At 47.3% G+C, this 21,172-nt stretch overlaps 1 protein-coding gene across 1 annotated transcript in view; it reads left to right on the top strand.

The window, feature by feature from the left end:
- The first annotated feature begins 7,562 nt into the window (after positions 1 to 7,562).
- Positions 7,563 to 21,172, top strand: part of CADM1 (cell adhesion molecule 1) — a 721,502-nt gene continuing 707,892 nt past the window's right edge. The window contains exon 1 of the mRNA XM_012748005.2: positions 7,563 to 7,566. The gene's annotated coding sequence lies outside the window, so the exon portion shown is untranslated. The remainder of the gene's footprint in view (positions 7,567 to 21,172) is intronic.

Here is a 21,172-nt window from a genome sequence, read left to right as displayed (position 1 = left end):
GCAGAAGCAAGGTGGGAATTGTGTCTAAGAACCGTAATATCACTGAGAGGTCTGAATTTAAGGTCTTTCCCAAGAAAACAGCATCTCTTACCTTAGCTCAATTCCCTGAAAACTAAGCCACATGTGCCCTGTGAATTCAGATGTGCCTAGTTGTACCTAAGGGCTGATAGTTTGAACAATTGGAATCAGTTTGGGAGAAGAGAGGAGCTGTGTGGGGACACAGGAGGCAAGGTGTCAAAGCCAGGTCCAAAGACAAGGGCTGGCCATCAGGAATGAGAGGCAGTCTACATGAGTGAATTGCCCAGTGCTTTTACCTTTGCTCCTAAGATCTTGTGCTAGAGCCCTAGGAAGAGGACCACTGGGGATGTCTTGAACTAGTGTATAGGAGCATTAGGTCAGCTTTGATTGATAACAACAAAACATAACTGGAACTAGCTAAAGAGAAATGGTAATATCTTATGAGAAGAGGAATACATAGTCAAGGCTATGGTTGGGTCTCAGGAAGAACTGGAAGGAAGCAGGGTCTTGAAGGCCTCAGACCTCACTCTTCATCACTTTGTGTGTGTGTGTGTGTGTTGCTTTGAGCCTTACTCTACTCCTCATTCTCACTGCAGACTGACTGGCTCTTTCCACATGCTAAAAACAGAGCCACAGAGCTGTCAGCGGCAACTTGGCCTTAAGCTTCAGGCTGGTTGCAAAATTTTTTAAATCTTAGGAAAGAGATCTGATTGGCCTGGATCAAGTCAATTGCCTATCCCCTAGATCCGTGAGCTGGGATTAGCGAGGCAGACCAAGTATTTTAAATGACTGTCCCTCCATTAAGCATGGGGGTAGTAGAGGGTAGGTGCTAGTGAACAGGCAGTGTCCTTAAAGGCAGGGCTGGTCAGAGAAAATTCAATAAATATTCCCTGCAAGGAATCTGGACAGTGAGTGGTTCTTCCTCCAATCCACAATTGGAGTTAGAAGTAGATAAACAGTGTCGGCTCCTATCGCTGTGACCATGCCGTGCCTAAACTTGATGTAACCTATATACTTGGTCCTGTTCTGGTGAGAACTTGTTCATGGTTTGACCGTGTTTGCTTTCCTGGTTCTTTAGTCTGTTTGCCCTTTGGCACCATAAGACCTCAATCTTGTTTTGTTTTTGACAATTTCTTGCCTGGTCTGGTGTTCATTTGCTTAAAGATAGCCCTTTGTTGTTGGGTCTATAGTCCAAACCCAAGGGTGGGATGGTGGGAACTTAACTGCAGGTTGTTGCTGTTACCATTTCAGTGAGTGAGGAGTTTCTTCTTGGGTAAGATGTTTAACCTCTTTGAGGTTTATTTGTCTTTAGGTACTAATCAAATCATATCAATGTAAAACTCCATCTGCTCGCTTTATTACCTCCCTTCATTTCACCCTCACAACAATTCTATGAGGTAGGCAGATATTTGTTATTATACTATGATCTTTTTTTTTTTTTACATTTGAAAAAAATGAAGCTCTGAGAGGTCAAACAAGTTGTCCTAGTGATAGATATACAATAGTGAGTGGTAGATCTGGGATTCAAATTCAGGTCTTTTGATTATAAATCCTCCATTTGCCTAAAGATAGGATGTTGGGCCAACCAGAGGACTTGTAAGTTTCCCTCCAGCTCTAAAATCTATGATTCTATAGACGATGGCAATATTAAAAGTAATATTAGCTAACACTTACTCAGTATTTGCTATAATCCAGGCACTGTTCTAAACATTCTACATATATATTAATAGTTCGTTTTAGTCACATGATAACCATATGATGATGTACATACTATAACTATGCCCATTTTATAGATGAGGAAACCAAGTCATAGAGAGTTAATTACCTGGCCCAAGGTCACATGTAATAAGAGGTAGATCTAGGATTCCAATGCCAGCCTTCTGGCTCCAGAGCCCAACCTCTTAACTTCTATTGCCTTTGAGGGTGACAAGAGGTGGACAAGGGGGCACTCCTGTTAAAACTGTTCAAACAATAGAGACTGTCTGTTCCCTGCCCCCAGGATTATATGGCAGAGCACCATTACAGGTTTGACAAATCCTGCCAAGGGGACCCAGGGCTCGGTGGGAGGACAGTAGAGCACTGAACACCTCTGAGCTTCGATGAGTTACTTAACACTGCTGAACCTCAAGTACCTCATCTGTAAAATGGGAACAGTGCTAATGTGAAGATGATGTGAAATGATGCACATGGAGTACTTAGCACAGCACATGGTATAATAAGTGCTCACTAAGTGTGGCTAGAAACCTTGGATTTGGTGAAGGCTTAAAGAAAATTAAAACTTCTTGGCCATGGGGCTTTGTTTTCAAGGAGTGTGCATCCCAAGAGGGGAAACAAGACAGAGCACAGCAAAGCCAGGAAAAGAACATTTGTTGGGCTCCTGAGAACATAGAAATGCAGCTTGGAAAAAGTAATGTTTCAGTCCAGGCTGGAGAAGCAGCTACAGGATGACTGAGAGGGACCCAAGACAGCATGTGGTGCACCCTGAACTCAGGGTTTCCCTGCCCACACCCTTGGAGAAGATAAAGCCACTTAGCTTAAGGAAGGGGCCTGGGTTAGAATCCTGGCCAAGTCCCTTGTAGTAGGTGACCTTGAGCAGATGAGTTGCATTCTCTGACTTGTAGCATGAGGATGGGAGTACATGCACCTCAGGCTCTCTGTCCAGGGCGTGGTACACAGTGGTCAAGCCGTCCCTCCCTAAGTGGTCATCAGTGTCGTCAGTCTTGGAGACATACAATGTGCGAATTTCTGGGACACCAGGTTCCCTACGCCTCCAGGAGGGGCACTGTGCCTGCTGCCCAGCCCCCATTCACCCGGAGGAACAACCCTCCCGAATCTGCCCGGTGCCTGGATCTGAAACCGTAAGGGATTCTCTTTCTTCTCTTCACAACCCAGTGGGATACTCCAAATATAGCAGAAATTGCACTGAAATCAGAGCCCAGTTCAATAGACTTTAGACAATTCACTCAATAATCTCTGAGCCTCAGTTTCTTTATCTGCAAAATGAGAAAGACAATGTTTGATAGCTCTGAGAACTAAGCTGGGTATCATTTGTACCGATGGATGGCCAATGGTAGTTGCATTTGCCATGAGTCTGGAGGGGTGGGCTTCCTTCCCTTCCTTATCTACAACCCCTGTGCCTCCTCCCTTCTTGCTGCCCTAAAGGGACCCTATTACTGCCTGGATGCAGCACATTCTTGTCCTACCCAGTAGACACACTCAGGCCTTGGCCCCTGCATGCACACACACACACGCTCACATGTAGACACACACACACACATGCACATGCACACAGACATCCCCAGTTCACGCCAACACATACACGCACGCACACACGCCGTGGCTGTCTGTCGTGTGGAGAAATAGCAGCAGGAGGAAATTCCCCCATCCTCTCTCCCCATGTCGCTTTGTTCTGCCTGCACGGGCAACAAATTAAAACAAGAACCCCCCACCGCCCGGAGCTGCCTGGGCTCCTGCCACACGGGCTCTAATAATAGCTGAACAGAAAGGCCCCCTGTCCGCAGGGCCCCGGAGCCAAGAGGCAGCGCTTTTCATTCGCAGCCAGAGCAGCGGCTGGGAGCTCTCGCTGTGTTTATTTGGTGTGACTTTGGGGCGGTTATATATTGTTTCTTGTCCTCTGTCTAAGTGCTTCATCAGAGATGGGGGGCACAAGGGGTGAAGGGGCAGGAGTGGGAAGATAAGCAAAAAAGAAATTCAACTTCCCCAGGAAAACACACACACGGCGCACTCAGTCGATGCAGCAGCAGCACACAGCAAAATTGAACTTTCCCTGCCTCACAGTGGTCTTTGAAAGCATTCAATTATCTGTCTGCACCTATAGAAAATGTTAGGGATTGCTTCCAGAAGCCTTTAAAAGGGTCTATACATAACAGAGGCGCACGCACGCTCTCAGCAGCAGGCTGAAAAACAACAACAATCTATTCATTTACCTTTGAAAAAAGCCAAAAAAAAGGTATAAACTCTGCCCAGAAATCAATCTCCCTCTCTCTTTCTTTCTTTGTCTTTTGCCACATCCCTTCCTCAACCTCTGTCACCCCTGTCTCGTGTTTATTTATTTATTTTTCAGCTCAGGCCACAGAAGGCGCCAAAGAAGGCCACATTAATGCAGGGGAAAGAAGCTGAGTTGATTTGGATGGAAATGCTGGCTCCACGCAGGCAGGCAGAGCGGGAGCTCCTCAGACTGGTTCCCTGCGGGTCTCGCATTCAAACTGGATGCATTTGCATGGAGCCCCCACTATGGCCTGGCGCCAGGCAGTTCAGTGGATGCCACTTCACTGGATTCTCAAAATAAACCTTTGAAGTGGATGGTGCTCCTCCCACTTTGCGGATCAGGAAAGTGAGGCCCAAACAGGTATGCAGTTATTAACTAGCAGAACTGGGAAGTTCTGAGCGTCCGCCTCTCAGTCCAGATCTCTCCCTGGCTATGCCATTTCTGCTTCCTTTCCTGGGCTACCAATGTTCTGAATTAGTAGAGGAGACACCATGGTGGGCTCAACAGGTCATGTCCAAAGTTACCGGCAGTCACAGGAGGAAGCCGGTTTAGCAGACAGTGTTCATTAAAGGCTGAGGGACACTGTGATGACAATAAGGATGAACATGATGATGATGATGAAGTGTAGGGAAAGAGTGCTGACTTGGAAGGTGAGGGCTCCAGGTACTAATCACAACTTTACTACTTAGAGCTGTGTGACTCAGCCCAAAGTCACTTTACCTCTCTGTGCCTCCAAGAGTATGGATTAGATCAATGGTTTTCCAACTAGGTCAGTGGAGTTGTTAGGTCTCCAAATACTCACCCCACCGGGTCTGGGAAGAAATCAGTAGAGCTTAGGAGTCTGCTTCTACCAGAGAAGCCTCTACCATTTTTTTTATCTTGAGACCGGGTCTCACTCTGTCACCCAGGCTGGAGCACAGTGGTACAATCAAACTCCAAACTCCTGGCCTCCTACAATCCTCTTGCCTCAGCCTCCTTAGTAGCTAGGACTATAGGTCCATGCCATCACACCTGCCTAACATTTTTATTTTTTGTAGAGATGGTGTCTCGCTATGTTGCCCTGGCTGGTCTTGAACTCCTGGCCTCAAGTGATTCTCCAGCCTTGGCCTCCCAAAGTGCTGGGTTTACAGGCATGAACCACCACATCCAGCCCAGCCTCCACCTTTTAAAAAACTCTAGATTATGTACTATAGTTCTGCATGATAGTTCATTAGAAAAGAGGGTCCTATTATTAACAGGATGGGTTGTAAAGGCACTTCCATCTAGAACATTCCATAATGTGATGATGGTGCCATGGCATTCAGAGTCCAGGGAGCTCACGCCCCCTCTCAGGGTCTTAACACGGAAGAAGACAATGGTAGAAATGACTTGTGCCTGGATAAACAGCTTTATGGTGGACAAGGGGATTCTGTGACCCTCTTGTTACCACTGAGGTAGGCTGGGGAGACAGGGCTGGTAGGATGAATCCAAGACAGAGATCTAGAAGGACAGCTGAGGGTCTGAGGCTGAGAAGACCATCAAGAAACAAAGGACAGGTCAGTGACGGGTGACCGGAGTGACAGAAACTGCTGGAGAACGGGGTCAAAGTGGGGGCTGACAGGGAGCAGGCAAGGTGTGGGGCTGTCACCATGCACAGCCTGAGCCTCTGCCTCACCTTCATGGGCAGGAGTCATCCATTGTGTCTGGCTTAGGGACCCAGGGTGATGATGGACAAAGGGCTGGTTGTAAAAACTTAATGGTACAGGCACTGTTCACCTGTGCCCCACTTTCCCCTGTGGACAGAAACCCTGGAAATGCACCGTACCCAAGTGTGTTTCTTAAGGTGTTTAATGAGCCAGTCAATCCTAAATCTCTTGGAGCAGATGCAGTTCACTGCATCCGTATGATCAAAGGTCTGGTATTGAACTATAAAAGCACAGGTTGGCAGCATTTTGGAACCAAGAAATCTTACAGGTCAGTTGGCCCGACTCCACTATCACCCAAAATCAGAGCTAGAGTTTGGGGTCAGCTTGCATTTGGAACACATCTCTCAGAGCAGATGGGATGGGCAAGACAGACTGTTTCCTAAGACAGAGCCAACGCCTGGGAACAGTGACCTGAAGGCAGCACTTATAGTTCTGAGCTTGGTCTGAACTATTCTTACACTAATTTGCTGGGAGGACTGATTAAAACCCATTCTGTTCATATCTACGCATATCTAAAGGATCTGGTGAACATGGGCTTTTGTTTCCTGAAATTATGTTCAAAAGATAACATCACTTTTAAGTTTTCAAAGAGTTTTTATATCTGTTGTGTGTAATGTCCCAAAGATGTCTATCAGTAAGACTATTAGTCCCATTTTGTAGATGGGTAAACTGAGACCCGGAGCACTGAGCGACCTACTCAGGGTTATTCAGTGAGTCCAGGGAAAAACTGGGGCTGGAGCTCAGGCTCCCCCTACTCTGATCTTCCCTTGCACCAGCTCAACCCTCCACGGTACCCCCATGTGTTGAGCTCCCTATCCTGACCTCCTGAAACCTTCTAACCCCTGGGGCCTGGCTTTACACATTGAGGAATTGAGGGTAAATGAGAGAGTGACTTTCCCATGGCGTGTGACTTGTCGACCAATTTGAAGAGCATTTTCTTGGCCAGTGCTCTAATTCCAATGCTTGAGTAATGCCCTGAGACCACATCGATCGGAATCCGGGAAATTCCGACCTGACCGCCGCACATTGTAATGGCCTCTGCCCAGGTGACCTTCTCCCTGTCAGAAAATACATCTTTTCTGCAAGTCCCTGGCCTGCAAGCATCACCCACAGCCAGCTTAGCCCAGACAAAGGGCTTTGAAATGGTCCAGATAATGCATCGAGGGGAAAACTGTTTTCCAAGTGTGTAATTCGTCCACTATTAACCTGCAGCTGCAGGGACGGCCCTGCTTTGATTCGCTTCTCCAGCCAGGGCCTCTCCTGTCGTGTAATGCGAGGCGTGCTGCATGGCAGTGGACAGGGAGCAGAGGCTTGTCATATTTCCTGAATGCTAATGACCCCCTGGCTAGCGGGCTGACACTGTGCTGGCTGCCTGACTGCACCGCAGGTCTGACCCACCCTGGCACCTGTCTGCTACTGGGTTCCGCCACAGGACTTGTCCTGGTATTTGGCCAAGTGGAGTGAGAGGAGAGGTGGCAGCCCTGGCCATCTGGAGGTGTGTGTTCAGGATGGGGCTTGACACAAACACGAGGTCTTCTCATTTTAACCTTAGAGACAGCTCAGGTGCTCTGGGTTCCAGTTCTAGCTCATGGGGCTGAGAGGCTGTGTGCCTTTGGGAAAAGCACTTCCCCTTTCTGGGCTTCACTTGTGTTGGCTACAAAATATAAGCAATAGGAAAATGTCACTGGACTTATGTTCCCTGGGTTCCATTTTTTTTTCCCCAAATGATTCTGTTTTGGGTTAAATGATGGGTAGAATTTAAAAGAAGAGAGAGGAGGAAGAAGAGGGGGAGACAGATACTGAAGGACTGGGGTGAATTATCAGTGCTGAGCACCAAAATATGTGTACATGGGGTGAAATAAAAAGAGGAGAATATTTTCAACATTATCCTTTGTTTTTCTCTCTCTCTTCTTTAAAATTATTATTCTGGTCTCAGAAAGTTTTATGACCTCCCCCCAACCCCTGAGCCAAGCTGGGCCTGGGGTTTGAGGGATCAGGGATGAGTAAAAAGAGCTCAAGACAATCCCAGGTTCCCCCAGTGTGTGTCCACCAGATGAGAGCAGGCCTGAGAGGCACAAGAAGGAGGCCAGGGGACCGAGGGCCGAGGCAACGGTTCGGCATTGTTGAATGGACAAGGCAGTGGGCGGGAGGCTGGGAGGCAGCATCGGTGACATTTCCAAAGCAGTGGGAATGGGAGGATGAAGCCCTTTAGAGGGTGTCTTCAGGAGGGTCACAGGGCAGGGAAGGAGCTACGATGAATCTCCAGCCAAGTCAACAATTCTCAACCACTGGCAAATGCACAACATTGGCCAGCTAGAGTCTAGAATCAAGACTGAGGGGTTGTTTAACATAATAATCCAAACCATCATAAAGCATGGTGGGAAATCCTTTACATTAATTTTTTCAAGCCCCAAATAAAAGATAAAAATCAGGAAAGCAAAATTATACTTACATCCCCAACGGAATGTGTGTCCTCCAAGCATGGGTATTCATTCAGCTGGCAACCAGGTGATGCACCTCTTGTAGAGCTTCTGAAAAATACAATATCCAGGCCTCACTCCAGATCTAGCAAATCAGAGATGAGGCCTTCCCCGGGTTGGCAGGGGATGCCACCCACTCCTAAAACAACAGCAAGGACAACTATGGGACATGAAAACAACTGCTTGAGAACTGCACTCAATCAGGCCAGCTATTTGTTCTACTAAATGTTAAATATTTGTTGAATAAATATTTCAAGACTAGACTGTGAGTTCCACTAGATTCTGCAATCTTTTAGTGCAGACACCATGTCTAAGTCATCTTTGTGTCCCAAGTGCCTGGCACACCATAGATGCCCAATGCATGTTTGTTAAGTATACAAATAAAGGAATGAATGAATACCTGAATGTGGAATGAGAACTCCTATCGGAGTAGAAAGAGCCCAAGTTTTGACACTTAGAAACCTTCATTCAGATCCTGATTGCATGACTTTCTAGTACAGGATCCTTGGGCAAGTTGCTTTACCCCTTTGAGCCTCAGTTTCCACATAGGAAAAAAAAATAGGGCTAATGCAATGTGCTTCACAAGGCTGAATGAGTTAATTTACGTGAATGGGCACATGTAATCATTCAAAGCACTGGCTTCAATGAATGTGAATGGAGCAAAGTTTCGTCTGGGACTCGGTTGCTAGGTGTTGACTCTATTTCCTTGATGCATGTCAGCTTCTGGTCACTTCAGACCCCACAGCCCAGAGAGATGTAAGCAATAGAAAAATGTCCTTGGACTTATTATGCATTCCCTGGATTCCATTTTTTTCAGACGATTCTGTCTTGGGTTAAATGATAGGTAGCATTTAAAGAGAGGGATGCAGGAGGAATCAAGAACAATAGCTGTGGAAAAAAAATTCCTGCAAGTATATCTGAATCCTTAAATAAGACCAGAACCCAAAACACTGTTTAATTTTAAGTGACCTTGACAAAAATGGCTCATTTCCCTTTAAATTCATCATCAGACGAAATTCCCTTCTCCCAGAAGCTGTACACAAGTTTGGGTTGACATGACACATCAACGTTGCAAGACAACATAATTTAAAGGAGCCCTGTGGCTTTTACATTTGAGGCCGACTGTTTCCCAGCATTTGAGCCAATGCTCGCAGAGCAGCTGGGAGATTAGGTACTAACGAAAAGGAAATGATTTGAAATATCCACGCTACGCTCCCTGCAAATCAGAGTGCCTGCGACTTGGCAAGCTTCCTCTTTCCTCCCCACCCCTGCCACCCCCATTGAAATGTGTCTCCGTACGGGGCTGTCTGCAGAGCTGCTCTGAGATGTTTACAGCTCTCTGGCTCCTGGCTCCCCTGTACGCTTGTGTGATAAAGGTTTGGCTTTGTTGTATCAAGCGAAATCACAGAGCTGGATGTTTCCCTTGTCTGTCTAAGAAATACTGCAAATATTATATTAGGTTGTGCCTCTGCGTCCCATCATTTATCTCACCTATAGTCACACCTTTTGGGTAGACTATAGTGGGTATTGGAGGAGGAGGGAGGGAGAAGAGGCTGTGGTATATCACCAGGTGCAGCCCCTGCCTCCCAGCAAGGAGATGCCTCTGATCGCTCTAGGAGGAGTTGGCTGCGCTCAGGGGACTTTCTCCAGTGACCAGCTAGTTCTACTTGCCGATCCAGACTGAATCCCTCGGATCAGCCAAAAGGCCTCCTCTCAACCAAATCAATTCTCCCTACTTTTGTGTGCTACAGTCCCTAGACTTCTCTTCTTCGGTCTACTCAATCCCAACGTCAGTTTTCTTGCTAACTGGCCTTCTCCTTGAGACAATTTGGAATACAAAAAGAACTGTTGTTCGCTTCCAAATTTCTCAGGGTCAATCTGCTAAAAACATCCTAGTTTATACCTTTCATTCTCCGAGGCTGGTGCACATGACACGCAGATAAATAGAAGAGATGCCTGTGCTGTTATCTTCATAGCCTGCTAGTAGGGCTGGGAACTGAGAAAAAGCCTCTCTCTGTCTGATGAGGATTTGATTCTCAATGATGAGGTTGCAGTAAGGCAGGGAGGAAAAGTATTCATTCAACAAACATTTTGGGGCTTCCAGACATTGTGCATCAGTATAGCCTCTCCAGAATCCTCGGTTCTTCCTCTGTCCCCATTACCCTAGTGTCCAGGACAGAAGGCAAGAGAGCTAAGCAGACAGACATGGGATCTTCTTCAGAAGACTGGAGAGGGGAAGCCAGGAAGACTCACACTTTTTGTTGTTGTTATTTTTATTGCATCTGCTTCTCTAACTAGAGTACTTGTACCCCTGAGGGTATGTAGTGCAAACTAGGCGGTATAAAGCCACAGAATAAACAAGCCATATCTTCCTGGGGCATCAGTTTTACTTGAAGGCTTGTGTTTAAAACATTTTTACATTAAAACAAACAGATAGATATTATAGAATGGAATGCAAAATTCACATGAATTCCTCAGATAAAACGTAAGACTTCAAAGAAATGTGCCATAATGGGGCTGCTTTGGGTGGTGCCCCCAGCCCCCCTGGGGGACACTCTCAGGCTCCCCTGCGGGAAGGAACTTTGCTGGGTGGAGACATCCGCATATGCCACCCCCCGAGAGGACGGCCTCTTGGCAGAGCAGCTCAGGGTGTCTCCAGGCTCTGAAACCCACACAGATCCTTGTGGGGAGCCCAGGCACTAGGGACAAACTAGAAGAGAGTGTTCTTAACAGCAGAGGGGCCTGGCAGGCTGCCGCAGGACAGCTCCAAGAGCTTGCTTCGTGTTAGAAAAGGACTAAGGTAGCCGATTCCTCCCAGCCATGGAGATGCAGGAAGTGGGATGGATCATGGTTCTCAGGGAAGAAGCAACTAACTCACTTTTATTGCAGGGGAACTTAGTCCCCGGCTGCTCCCAGGGGACAGAAGAACTCTCACACACACAGCTACACACACGGAGGCTCCACGCACCTACCTGCTGTCCTCAGAGTCAGCCAGAGAGGGGAGAGAGAGCAAATGTGATTAATGGGGCCACCCCAGGGGACTTGCCGGATGGCAAGCAAACCTGCAGGTACCACGGAGGCAATTTCAGTAACACGTTTAAAGGAGCCCTGAGACGGAAGGAAATGCAGCTGACTCAGCCATTCCAGCCTCCTCCAAGTCCAGAGGGAGCCTCAGGAGGGAAGGAGCTGGAGATTGCTGCAGAGACCAGTGCCAGGGGAGGCTTAACGCTCACACCTCCATGGCAGAGGCAGGGCTGACTGGGGACAGATGCAGGCACTGCTACTGGATGAGGGGACTTTTTGCATGCACAGAGGTAACTGTTCTCTGTCTTGGCCATTGTCAAAACAAAACACAATACTAAGTATTCCTACAGCGCTGTATAGTTTCCAGATCATTTTCACGAACATATCTTATGTAATCTTCATGGTAATTTTGTGAAGTGGAATAAAAGAAGCTTGGAGAGTTTATTAAAGTTTACTTATTTTGTTGTTGTTGTTGTTGCTATTTTTTGCCAGGAGGCCATAGAGTTGGGGCTGGAAATCTAGACTTGGCTTTGAGGCAGGGTTGCTGAACATTGAAATAGGGGACTCAAGAGAAGGTCCAAAAGAGAAGGGACCCTGAGGCCAGAAAGCCCAGTGCTCGTTTCTGGGGTTTCCCACTTGCTACCTGTGTACCTGTGTGATCTTAGACAAATTCTTTAACCTCTCTGACCTTTTATAAAATACGGATGTTATACATACATCACAAGGATTAGTAAAACAGCCTATGTCACTGGCACAATCTTCAGCACAGACTATGTTCTCAATAAAAATGAGATACTATTACTACCACTTTTTGAGAATGGAAAAAAAATTTCATGAGCTTGGAGAGAAACCGGAAAATCTCTCTGGCACATGGTGTGTTAGAGATCGCCAAAAGACACTATTAATCAGAAGGCAGCATTAGGAAAAATCTAAGCCCCAGAATGAGTCATGAATAAAATCATATTTGAACTAGCATCTGTTTGTTAAAAGATACATACAAATCTGTATATATAGACATACACAGTTGACCCTTGAACAACACGCTTTGAACTGCACGAGTTCATTTATCCGTGGACTGTATTCTGCCTCTGCCACCCCTGAGAGAGCAAGACCTTCTCCTCCTCCTCCTCCTCTTCCTCCTCCTCCTCCTCCTCCTCCTCCTATGACTCAATGTGACTACAGCAAGGATGAAGATTGTTCTAATGATCCACTTCCACTTAATGAACACATTTTCTCTTCCTTGTGATTTTCTTAATAACATTCTTTTCTCTAACTTACTTTAAGAATACAGTACATAATGCACGTACAAAATATGTATTTATCAACTGTTTATGTGACTGGTAAGGCTTCCGGTCAACAAAGGGCTATTAGTAGTTACGTTTTTAGGAAGTTAAAAGTTATGTGTGAACTTTCAACTGCAAGTGTGGAGGTAGGCACCCCAATCTCTGTGCCGTTCAAGGGCCAATTGTATATATACACACATACATAGGTGCACGCATGAAAAACGTGTTGAAGACATTTCTTTTGCAGTCTGCACCTGGGCACTCAGTCGCTAGAGCTGGGTAACAGTGTGGGACGGGAGCACAGCAGAGAACCTTCTTATGCCTCTTGCACAAAACGAGCAGACAGCCCCAGTGGACTGTGAGGAGGGCCTCACGTGTCTGGTTCTGGCCTTTTCAGGAGCCCACCTAGCGAAGATTGCCCATCTTCAGGACTGCCGCAGGAGTGAGTGCCATCCTGTTGGGGACCATTTTCTCCTCCTGTCCCTCCCACCACAGAAGGTCCCCAGTCTCAGGATGCCCCTTGAACCTTCCAATGGCAGGAGCAGGACACTCGCAGCAGAACTGGGAGCTGGCCCCGTGGTTTACACAGAAGGAAGCAGAGGCCCAGAGAGAGGAGGGGGCCTGACCTAGAGGCACACACCCGTTTCTCATCTTTACCCCACAGTTGGTCTGGCGTCCATGCGGGCTTCCTGGGCGCTGTTCACAGCTGGGGAAAGTCTCCCTGAGCTACAGTCTAGAGCAGGGGAGGTTGCGGCACCTGCTGCGGGTCTGTCCCCCGCTCCGGGCCCAGCGCCAGCCTCAGGGACGCGTGTCTTCAGAGGCTCCGGGAGTCCTTGACCAGGGCTCGGCATAATGCAAGCGGGAGAACAATAGGGAGTGTGTGAGGGAGCCCAGCCGGAGAGGGTATTGATCATGTTTTAAAAAAGAAACACACACGGCGAGCGCAGAAACCCTTACCAACGCACCAGCTGGCTCGGCTAATTAGCGCGGGCGAGCCGTGTCAGCCGCCAGCTCGAGCCGGGAAGGAAACAGTTCGCCCAGCACACAGGACATCTGAGGGGGAACAAAAGGGAAACAGCCACTGTCCCCTCACCTCTGGAGATTCCGTGCAGTCCAGGGATGGGGGCAGGCGCACTGAGACTGGGAGTGGAGTGGGACGTCGTGGACTCCGGGGTGAAGGGCCAGGCGGCGACCATCTGAGAAGGGGCCCTGGTGCCCGGCTGGGCTGCCCCATCTCCTCCTTGGAAGAAACCTCGTCCACCCTGCAAGCGCTGGTGCTGAGCCTGCCTCCGTTTGGGGGAGTCTTCATCGCCAGGCACCTGCATTCCCGCGCTGGGAAGTGTGCTTATGGTTGGGGGCGGGGGTGGGGGGAACCTCTAGTTGGGGGAGCCTGAAGCTGGAAGAAGGCCTCACCCCCACAGCTGGCCGGGCACACCCGGAGGGTCGTTTGATCTGAATGGTCAGCTCTGTCAGGGGTGGTAGGATGTCTAGGGGGCCTCTCAGTTTGACATGGCGTGGCCAGTGCTGAATGCTGCACACGGCCTGGACTGCAGGCCTCCTCTTTTCGTCCCCATGGACTCCACCGGACCCCATGGACTCCGGTCCCCATAGACTCCACCACTGGACTCCAGAATGGGGGGCAGGGGCAGGGAGAAGTCAGACACTTGAGGCTCCTCAGATGGGGGGATTTAAGTTGTTTGTGTTCAAAGTTAACAAATAGTACAAAGAGAAGAGAAGAAAGAAATGACAGGAGGGAGGAAGAGAGGAAAGAAAAAAGGAAGGAGGAAAGGAGGGAGGGAGAAAATAGGAAAGGAAAGAGGGAACAGGGAAGGAAGGAGAGAAGGAGGAAAGGAGGGAGGGAGAAAACAGGAAAGGAAAGAGGGAACAGGGAAGGAAGGAGAGAAGGAGGAAAGGAGGGAGGGAAAGAAGGAAGGAGGGATGGAAGGAAGGGAGGAAGGGAGAAGGTAGAGAGGGAAGGTAAAATGGTTAAAGGAAAGGAGTGCAGGAAGGAAGGCAGGGAAGAAGGAAGGAAGGAGGGAAGGAGGGATGGAAAGAAGTAAGGAAGGAAAAGGTGGAGGCAAGGAAGGAAGCAGGGAGGAAGAAAAGGAGGGAAGGGAAGGAGGGAGGAAATACCTTCTCTGCATCATATAGCCCAGCAATCCTCACAGTACCTCTGTGAGATCAGTATTATCACTCCATTGTAAAGACAAGGAAATGGTCTTGGGAAGTCACACGGGGAGGAACCAAATGGTAAGGTAGCTTTGACATAGCTGAACGCCTGAGCAGGAGGATTCCTGACTCATCCACTAGACTCTGCAGACAGGGTGAGTGAAGGTGAGGTGAGTGCGGTTTGCATCCTAGGAAGTGTGTGCACCCCCTCCCTGCCAATGCCGCCTCTTCCCTCTGCTCAGGCACCATTGCTTTTTCTTTCCCACAGGCTAGGAGCTCCCTGATCAGAAAGAAGTCTCGCTCATGAGGTGAATTACCTCTCTATTTCAGAGCACTCCCTGGAGGCAATGCGATTGAGTAGAAAGAACGCTAGGACTGAGTTCAAGAGACCGTGCTTGCCTCCCAGCTGCCCTATTTCCTAACTGTGAGGCTGAATAAGTCACCTCATCCCTATGGACCTCAGTTTCATCATCTGCAAGACGGCAGTAGTAACAGTTGCCTCACACATTGGTAGCAAAGAATATATGTGTGTTTACATGGTACCCCTGAAAAGACCTTTCAAAACCACAGAGCACAAATGTTGTTAGGAAGTATATAGTTAATATTAAAAGAAAATTCCAGAGGGTTGAATGTGTTTTTCTCTTTTTATTTTCAAAATCAAACAATGGATAGATCTTTAATGGTGCTATTTCCAGCATTAGGGCACAAGGATTCGGGAGACATACTAAAGATCTAGAGCCTTCCCTGGTCCCTCAAATCCCACTGCCTGGTCATACTCCCCTCTTCTCTCCTCCAGTACATGAGGGGTCCTGAGCAGGAGCTATGAATTAAGAGGTCACTTTGTGGAATGTCTCCCTTTAAGCCTGGACTTGGCCATGTTTGTAAATGTACACATGAACGTGCCCACATTCATTTCCACCTATTTTTTGCTTTTATGTCTCAGTCAATAGTTTTTGGCAATGCCTTTGTAACACCATGAACTGCAGACAGGAAATAAGACCCATCCATTTGTACTGGTACAAGCTAAAGATTTTCTATAAAGTGCCCACATTTCCAGGCTAGGGGAATGGATTTCACTGTAGGAAAAAAAAAATATTGTGAGGTGAGAGAAGTGCAGCAAAGGAAAATATTGGCCACTTTAATGATTTACAGAAGCATAAAAAACCTCCCTGCCCGCTGAGATTTCATATTTCCCCTTCTGCCAGGAAGGGGGCTGGGGTAGGGGGTCTGGTGTGAGCTGTGATGCGAGGAAGCATTAGACATCCCAGGCTGTCCCCTTCCTGAAGGTTCTGTAAGCTCCAGTTGAGGCACTGCCTGGCCCCAGGGGAAAGGGCAGCTGGCAGGCATGGGGGGCAAGAGGGATGGAAACTTGGTCTATGCATAGAGCCCTGGATGAGAACCTTAAGGAAAGGCTGCTTCCTCATTCTACAGATGGGACAACTGAGAGAGGACCAGAGATAAGAAGCCACTTTCAAGATCATCTGTCTAGTTTGTAGACAAACTGGAAAGAGAACCCAGACCTTCCAGCTGCCAGCTCAAAATTCTTTCTGCCATACCCACTATTAATGTTGTTCCCATTATTGTTAGTATAATTACAGTAACAAAAAGACCATCGAGGGCTTTCTATGTGCCAGGATCTACACTAACAGTGTTACATACATCACCATATTTAATTTTCATAACCACTCTAGAAGATATGTGTAATGATTCCCCCTGTAGATGAGGAAACTGGGACTCAGAGAGATTAAATAATTTACTAAGATCGTGGATTTGAACCCAAATCTGCCTGACTCTGGAATCCATGCCCAAATCACTTTCCAGTGGTATTTCTAAAGAGCAGGAAATGTAGGAACGTAGAGTCATAAACGCTACTCCTCAGAGAAGCTGCCCAAACTCACCAACAAAGGAACAAAGTCAAAAATAACTGGCTCGAGCAGTTCAGAGGATGGTGCTTTAGAGCAAAAGCCCAAGACGGTTAAATGTAGACGGTAAACAAATGGGAAGCAGCCCCTTCCCTGCACAGTTGCAGTAATTTGAATGGCTTGCAGCAGTGAGTAGTGGGAATTGAGCTATTAATAAAGGGAGCCGGCAGAATGATTTACAATCAGACATTAATATGGAGATTTTCATAAACACAATAATTCACACCCAAGCAGAGTCATAAATGTAAAGTTGCATTAACTATTCTAGTTGGCATGGAATGTCACACACAGTGTGAAATTGAACATTCCATTGTACCGTAATAATGGACTAATGGAAAAACTTTTCTTAGGGGAAGGGAGGAGGGGAAGTGTGGGGAAGTGGGAGACCAAATACGTTATATTTCAACCTTGCTTATTCCTGGTAGTCATCATGCCAAAGCTCTGCCCTTGCTTCGTACTTGTTTTAAAATAAGATTTTTATGTTGGAATAATTTTAGATGTACAGAAAAGTTACAAAGATTGTAAGTACAGAGAGTATATCCTTCACCCAGTTTGTCCCATTTTAACATCTTATATATTCATGATATATTTGTCGAAACCAAAAAATTAACATTGGTACAATACTGTTAACTTTATTCAGATTTCACAAGTTTTTTCATCATTGCTTTTTTTTTTTTTTTTTTTTCTGTTTCGGGATCCCATCTGGGATGCTCCGTGACATTTAGTCATCGTGTCTCTTTAGTCACTGGTCTGTGACAGTTTCTCAGTCTTTCCTTGTTTTTCATCACCTTGACAGTTTTGAAGGGTGCTGATCAGATAGTTTGCGGACTGTCCTTCCATTTGAGTTTGTCTGATGTTTTCCTCCTATTTAAACTGGGGTTGTGTGTTTTGGGAAAAACCACCACCGAGCTGAACTGCCCTTCTTGTCACATGATATCAGGGAGAACGGTATATCCAGGTGACTTACCACTGTGATGTTGACCTTTATCACTTGGTTAAAGTAGGTAGTCCTATGTCAAGTTTGCTCACTGGAAAGTCACTATTTTTTTCCCTTTCTGTATTCTGTTCTTCAGAAGCTGGTCACTAATTCCAGACCATAATGGCTGGAGCAAGGTGGTAGTATTAATCCCCAACGCCACAAAGGAGAAGTATCCACATATACTATCACATATAGTATTTGCCTTATATTTGATAAAAATTAATTTTACATTGAACTCTAAATTTTACTGTGAAATTCCTTGCCTTCTAAAACAGATTATTTTGAACATAATTGGACTTTGTCTTGATGGCTTCCTGCCATAAGCAGTCCCCCAAATTTTGTGACCTTTTCTCATTCTTCACCCTCGTGATCTCTCTGCAGAATTTGACATTGTTGGATACTCTGTCTTCTGGAAGACAAGTTCCCCCTGATGGTTCCACCATTTGCTATTCTCTTCTGCTTTCTCTTCCTCTTTCTGAACTCATCACTGTTCTACATCTATCGCCATTTCGGTCTCAATCTCTGTTTCTCTTCTTCCTCCCTCCACCCCTACCATATGTACTGTCAAGGCTGTCTGTGGGCCTCCCCTCCCCTCTCTCGCCCGTGTTTCCCCTAGCAATCTCATTCACTAGATTGTTTCAGTCATCATCATTATTTAGATGATTCTTAAATTGATGTCTCTACCCAGCCCATCTCTATGACTACAGGGCTTCTGTCTCTACTGTCTTCTGGCCCCTCCACCTGCTATGTCTAAAGCTCATCCTCTCTTTATTAGTTAGCAAACTGTTTCAGCTGCTTTAACATAAAAATAATAGTAGGCTGATTAATACAGAAGGTTTATTTCCCTCTTATGTGAAAATCTGAGCTGGTAGAGGTCTGAGGGAGTGGTGGGGTAAGGACAGCTGGGCTACGGCCGCATGTTGTTCTGATATTGCTGGATACGACTGCCTGGGGTGTAGCTCTTGCCTGCTTGGTGGAAGCTGGCTCCTCAACACTACACTCCTGTACAGATCTTCAGGAACTTGGAAGAAAAATGGAAAACAAGTAGCTTATTTTTTTTTTTAAGGGAATGACCTGGAAGTGGAACATATCACTCTGCTCACATCCCATTGGCCAGAACTTAATCACTTGGCAACACCCAGTCACAAGGGTGCCTGGAAAATGAAGTCTCTAGCTGGGCAACCAGCTGTACAACAAAGAGAAGAATGAATATTGGGATAATTGACAATCTCTAAAACTGAAACCACCATGTGCTCTGTTTCCTAACTCCTACCCTGACCTACTTCTCCTCTTGTCTTCTTAATATATGCTATTATATTGTTCATATTTATAAATGCACATTCCAGTAACTGTAACTGGAAACTTGGGTACATTTGATGCTTTCCCTATTTCCCCTTTACTTCCCTCATGTTCAAAATTTCCTCCCCCTTTTTACTAATACTACACAAATTCAGATCCTCATTACCTCTCATCTGAAGTCTTATAATAGCTCTGTACATGGTCTCCATGATTTCAACCCCTCATTCCTCTAAACCATCTTAAGTATGGCTGCTGATTAATATTAGTCAACACAGCTCAAATCTTCAACCCTATGCATAAATTCTCAGTGGCTCCCTATTGCCAACTCAATAAAAATCCATATTTTTGACTCTAGAACTAAGGCCTTCCACAATCTGTCCCAGACTCGCTAACCCACCTTCACTCTCTCCATTTTATCCTGCACCATATGTATTCCATGACAAGTCCTGCCCCAGTCCCCACTCCCTGTCACCTTGTCATCATCACGAGACAAGAGCTCACATGTATTAATCACTTGCTCTGAGCCAAGCACTGTTATGTGCGTTACCTCATTAAGTCCTCACAGCAGGAGTGACATCAGCAAGACAGCAGAATAGGACAGTGCTGGTCCCCTCACAGAAACATCAATTTGGACAACTACACATGCATGGAATTACCTTCATGGAGCTTAAGGAAACCAGCTGAGGACTGCAGCACCTGAGTGTAGCACAGACATGAGAAAAGACACACTGAAGAGGGCAGGAAGGACAGTTTGACATTACTGGCATTGCTGCCCCCTCCCCCGACTCCTCTGCTTGAGGGAGGGAGAGTGAAGCAAGCACTGGACTTGGCCCCAGACCCTAATACCGGGCCTGCCCCAGTGAACCCAAGTGCCAGACAGGCCCCCATGGCCCTAAACTCCAGGCCTGCTTCTATGCCAGGATAGCCCCACCAACCCCATGCTGGACCTCCCAGTAGACTCAGCCTTCAGGCCCACCCCAGCACCAGTCCAACCACCACAGACTCAGGCTCCAGACTTGCCTCAAGCTCTAGGGCTGGCCCACTGACAGGCTGACCCCAGGGGCTCCCAGGCCATACCACCCCAGCACTGGACCAGCCCAAGACTCCAGTCCAGTACTCACCAGCCCAGCTTCCTTCCATGCACTCCCCAGTACCAGGCCAACCCCTGCTGACCCACATCTCAGTTTGCCCTAGGACCAGGCCATCCTCTGAAGCCCCAGACTCTAGATCAGAATCTTCAGACCCAGCCTCCAGACCCACCCCAGTGCCAGGTCAGTACCTGTGGACTCCAGCTCCAGGTTGGCCTCCATGGCAACAGCAGACCCATAACACCAACAGACCCAGTCTCCAGGTTGGCTCTTATGTTTATAGGTTCCAGTCTGCTGAGTGCCAGGTCAGCCCCTGTGGCCCCATGTTCCCAACTGGCTCCTACAGCTGCAGATTCCAGGCCACTGCTCACAGACCCAGCTTATAGTTCCTTTCCAGAACCAGGTTAGCACCTATAGACCCAGGCCCAGGCTGGCCCCTATGGCCTCAGACACGAGGCTGGCATCTGCAGACCCAGCCTCCAGGACAGCCCCTGCCACCCCATGCTCCAGCACCCAGGTTCCAAATCTGTCCCAGTAGATCTCAGCTCTGAGTCAGGTCCCACCAACCCAGGCTCCAGGCTGGCCCATAAGACCCCAGGACACAAGCCTGTTCCCACCAACTCAGGCTCCAGGTCTCCAGGCTGTAAGGCCAGGACCCATAGACTCAAGGCTCTAGGCCCATCCCAGCACCCAACCAGCCCTGACAGACTCAGGTTCAAGGCCAGCCTAAGCACAAGATCAGCCCTGTGGATTTGGCTTCAGATTGGCTCCTGTGGATGCAGGCTTCAGGCCCACCCTCATGGGCCCAGGCTCCAGGCCCATCCCAGCAGACCTAAGCTCTAGGCCTTTCCCAGTAAGTAAATCCAGGATCCAGGCTCAACCCATGAACTTGGGCACTAGACCTACCCATCTTCTCAACCAGATATCAGGCCATCCTGCCTGAGGATTCCAGCAGCAAGCTTGCCTACAAATCATGCCAGATGGCCTGCCCAGAATCCCCAGACAGGCTGATTGGTGAAGGTCTTTTCCTGCTGAAACTAGTCTATAAACACTAGAATGAGGGCCTACTTCTTCAAATGTGCAGATGCCAATGCAAAGCCAAAAATATCATGAAAAATCAGGGAAACATGATGCTACCATGAGAATAAAATAAAGCTCCAGTAATTGTCTCTGAAGAATGGAGAATCCCCCATAATACTCTAAAATAAAAAAAAGA

This window comes from Microcebus murinus, chromosome 4 (genome assembly GCF_040939455.1).
Source record: "Microcebus murinus isolate Inina chromosome 4, M.murinus_Inina_mat1.0, whole genome shotgun sequence".
Lineage (NCBI taxonomy): Eukaryota > Metazoa > Chordata > Mammalia > Primates > Cheirogaleidae > Microcebus > Microcebus murinus.
This window is presented reverse-complemented; position numbering and strand designations above follow the sequence as displayed.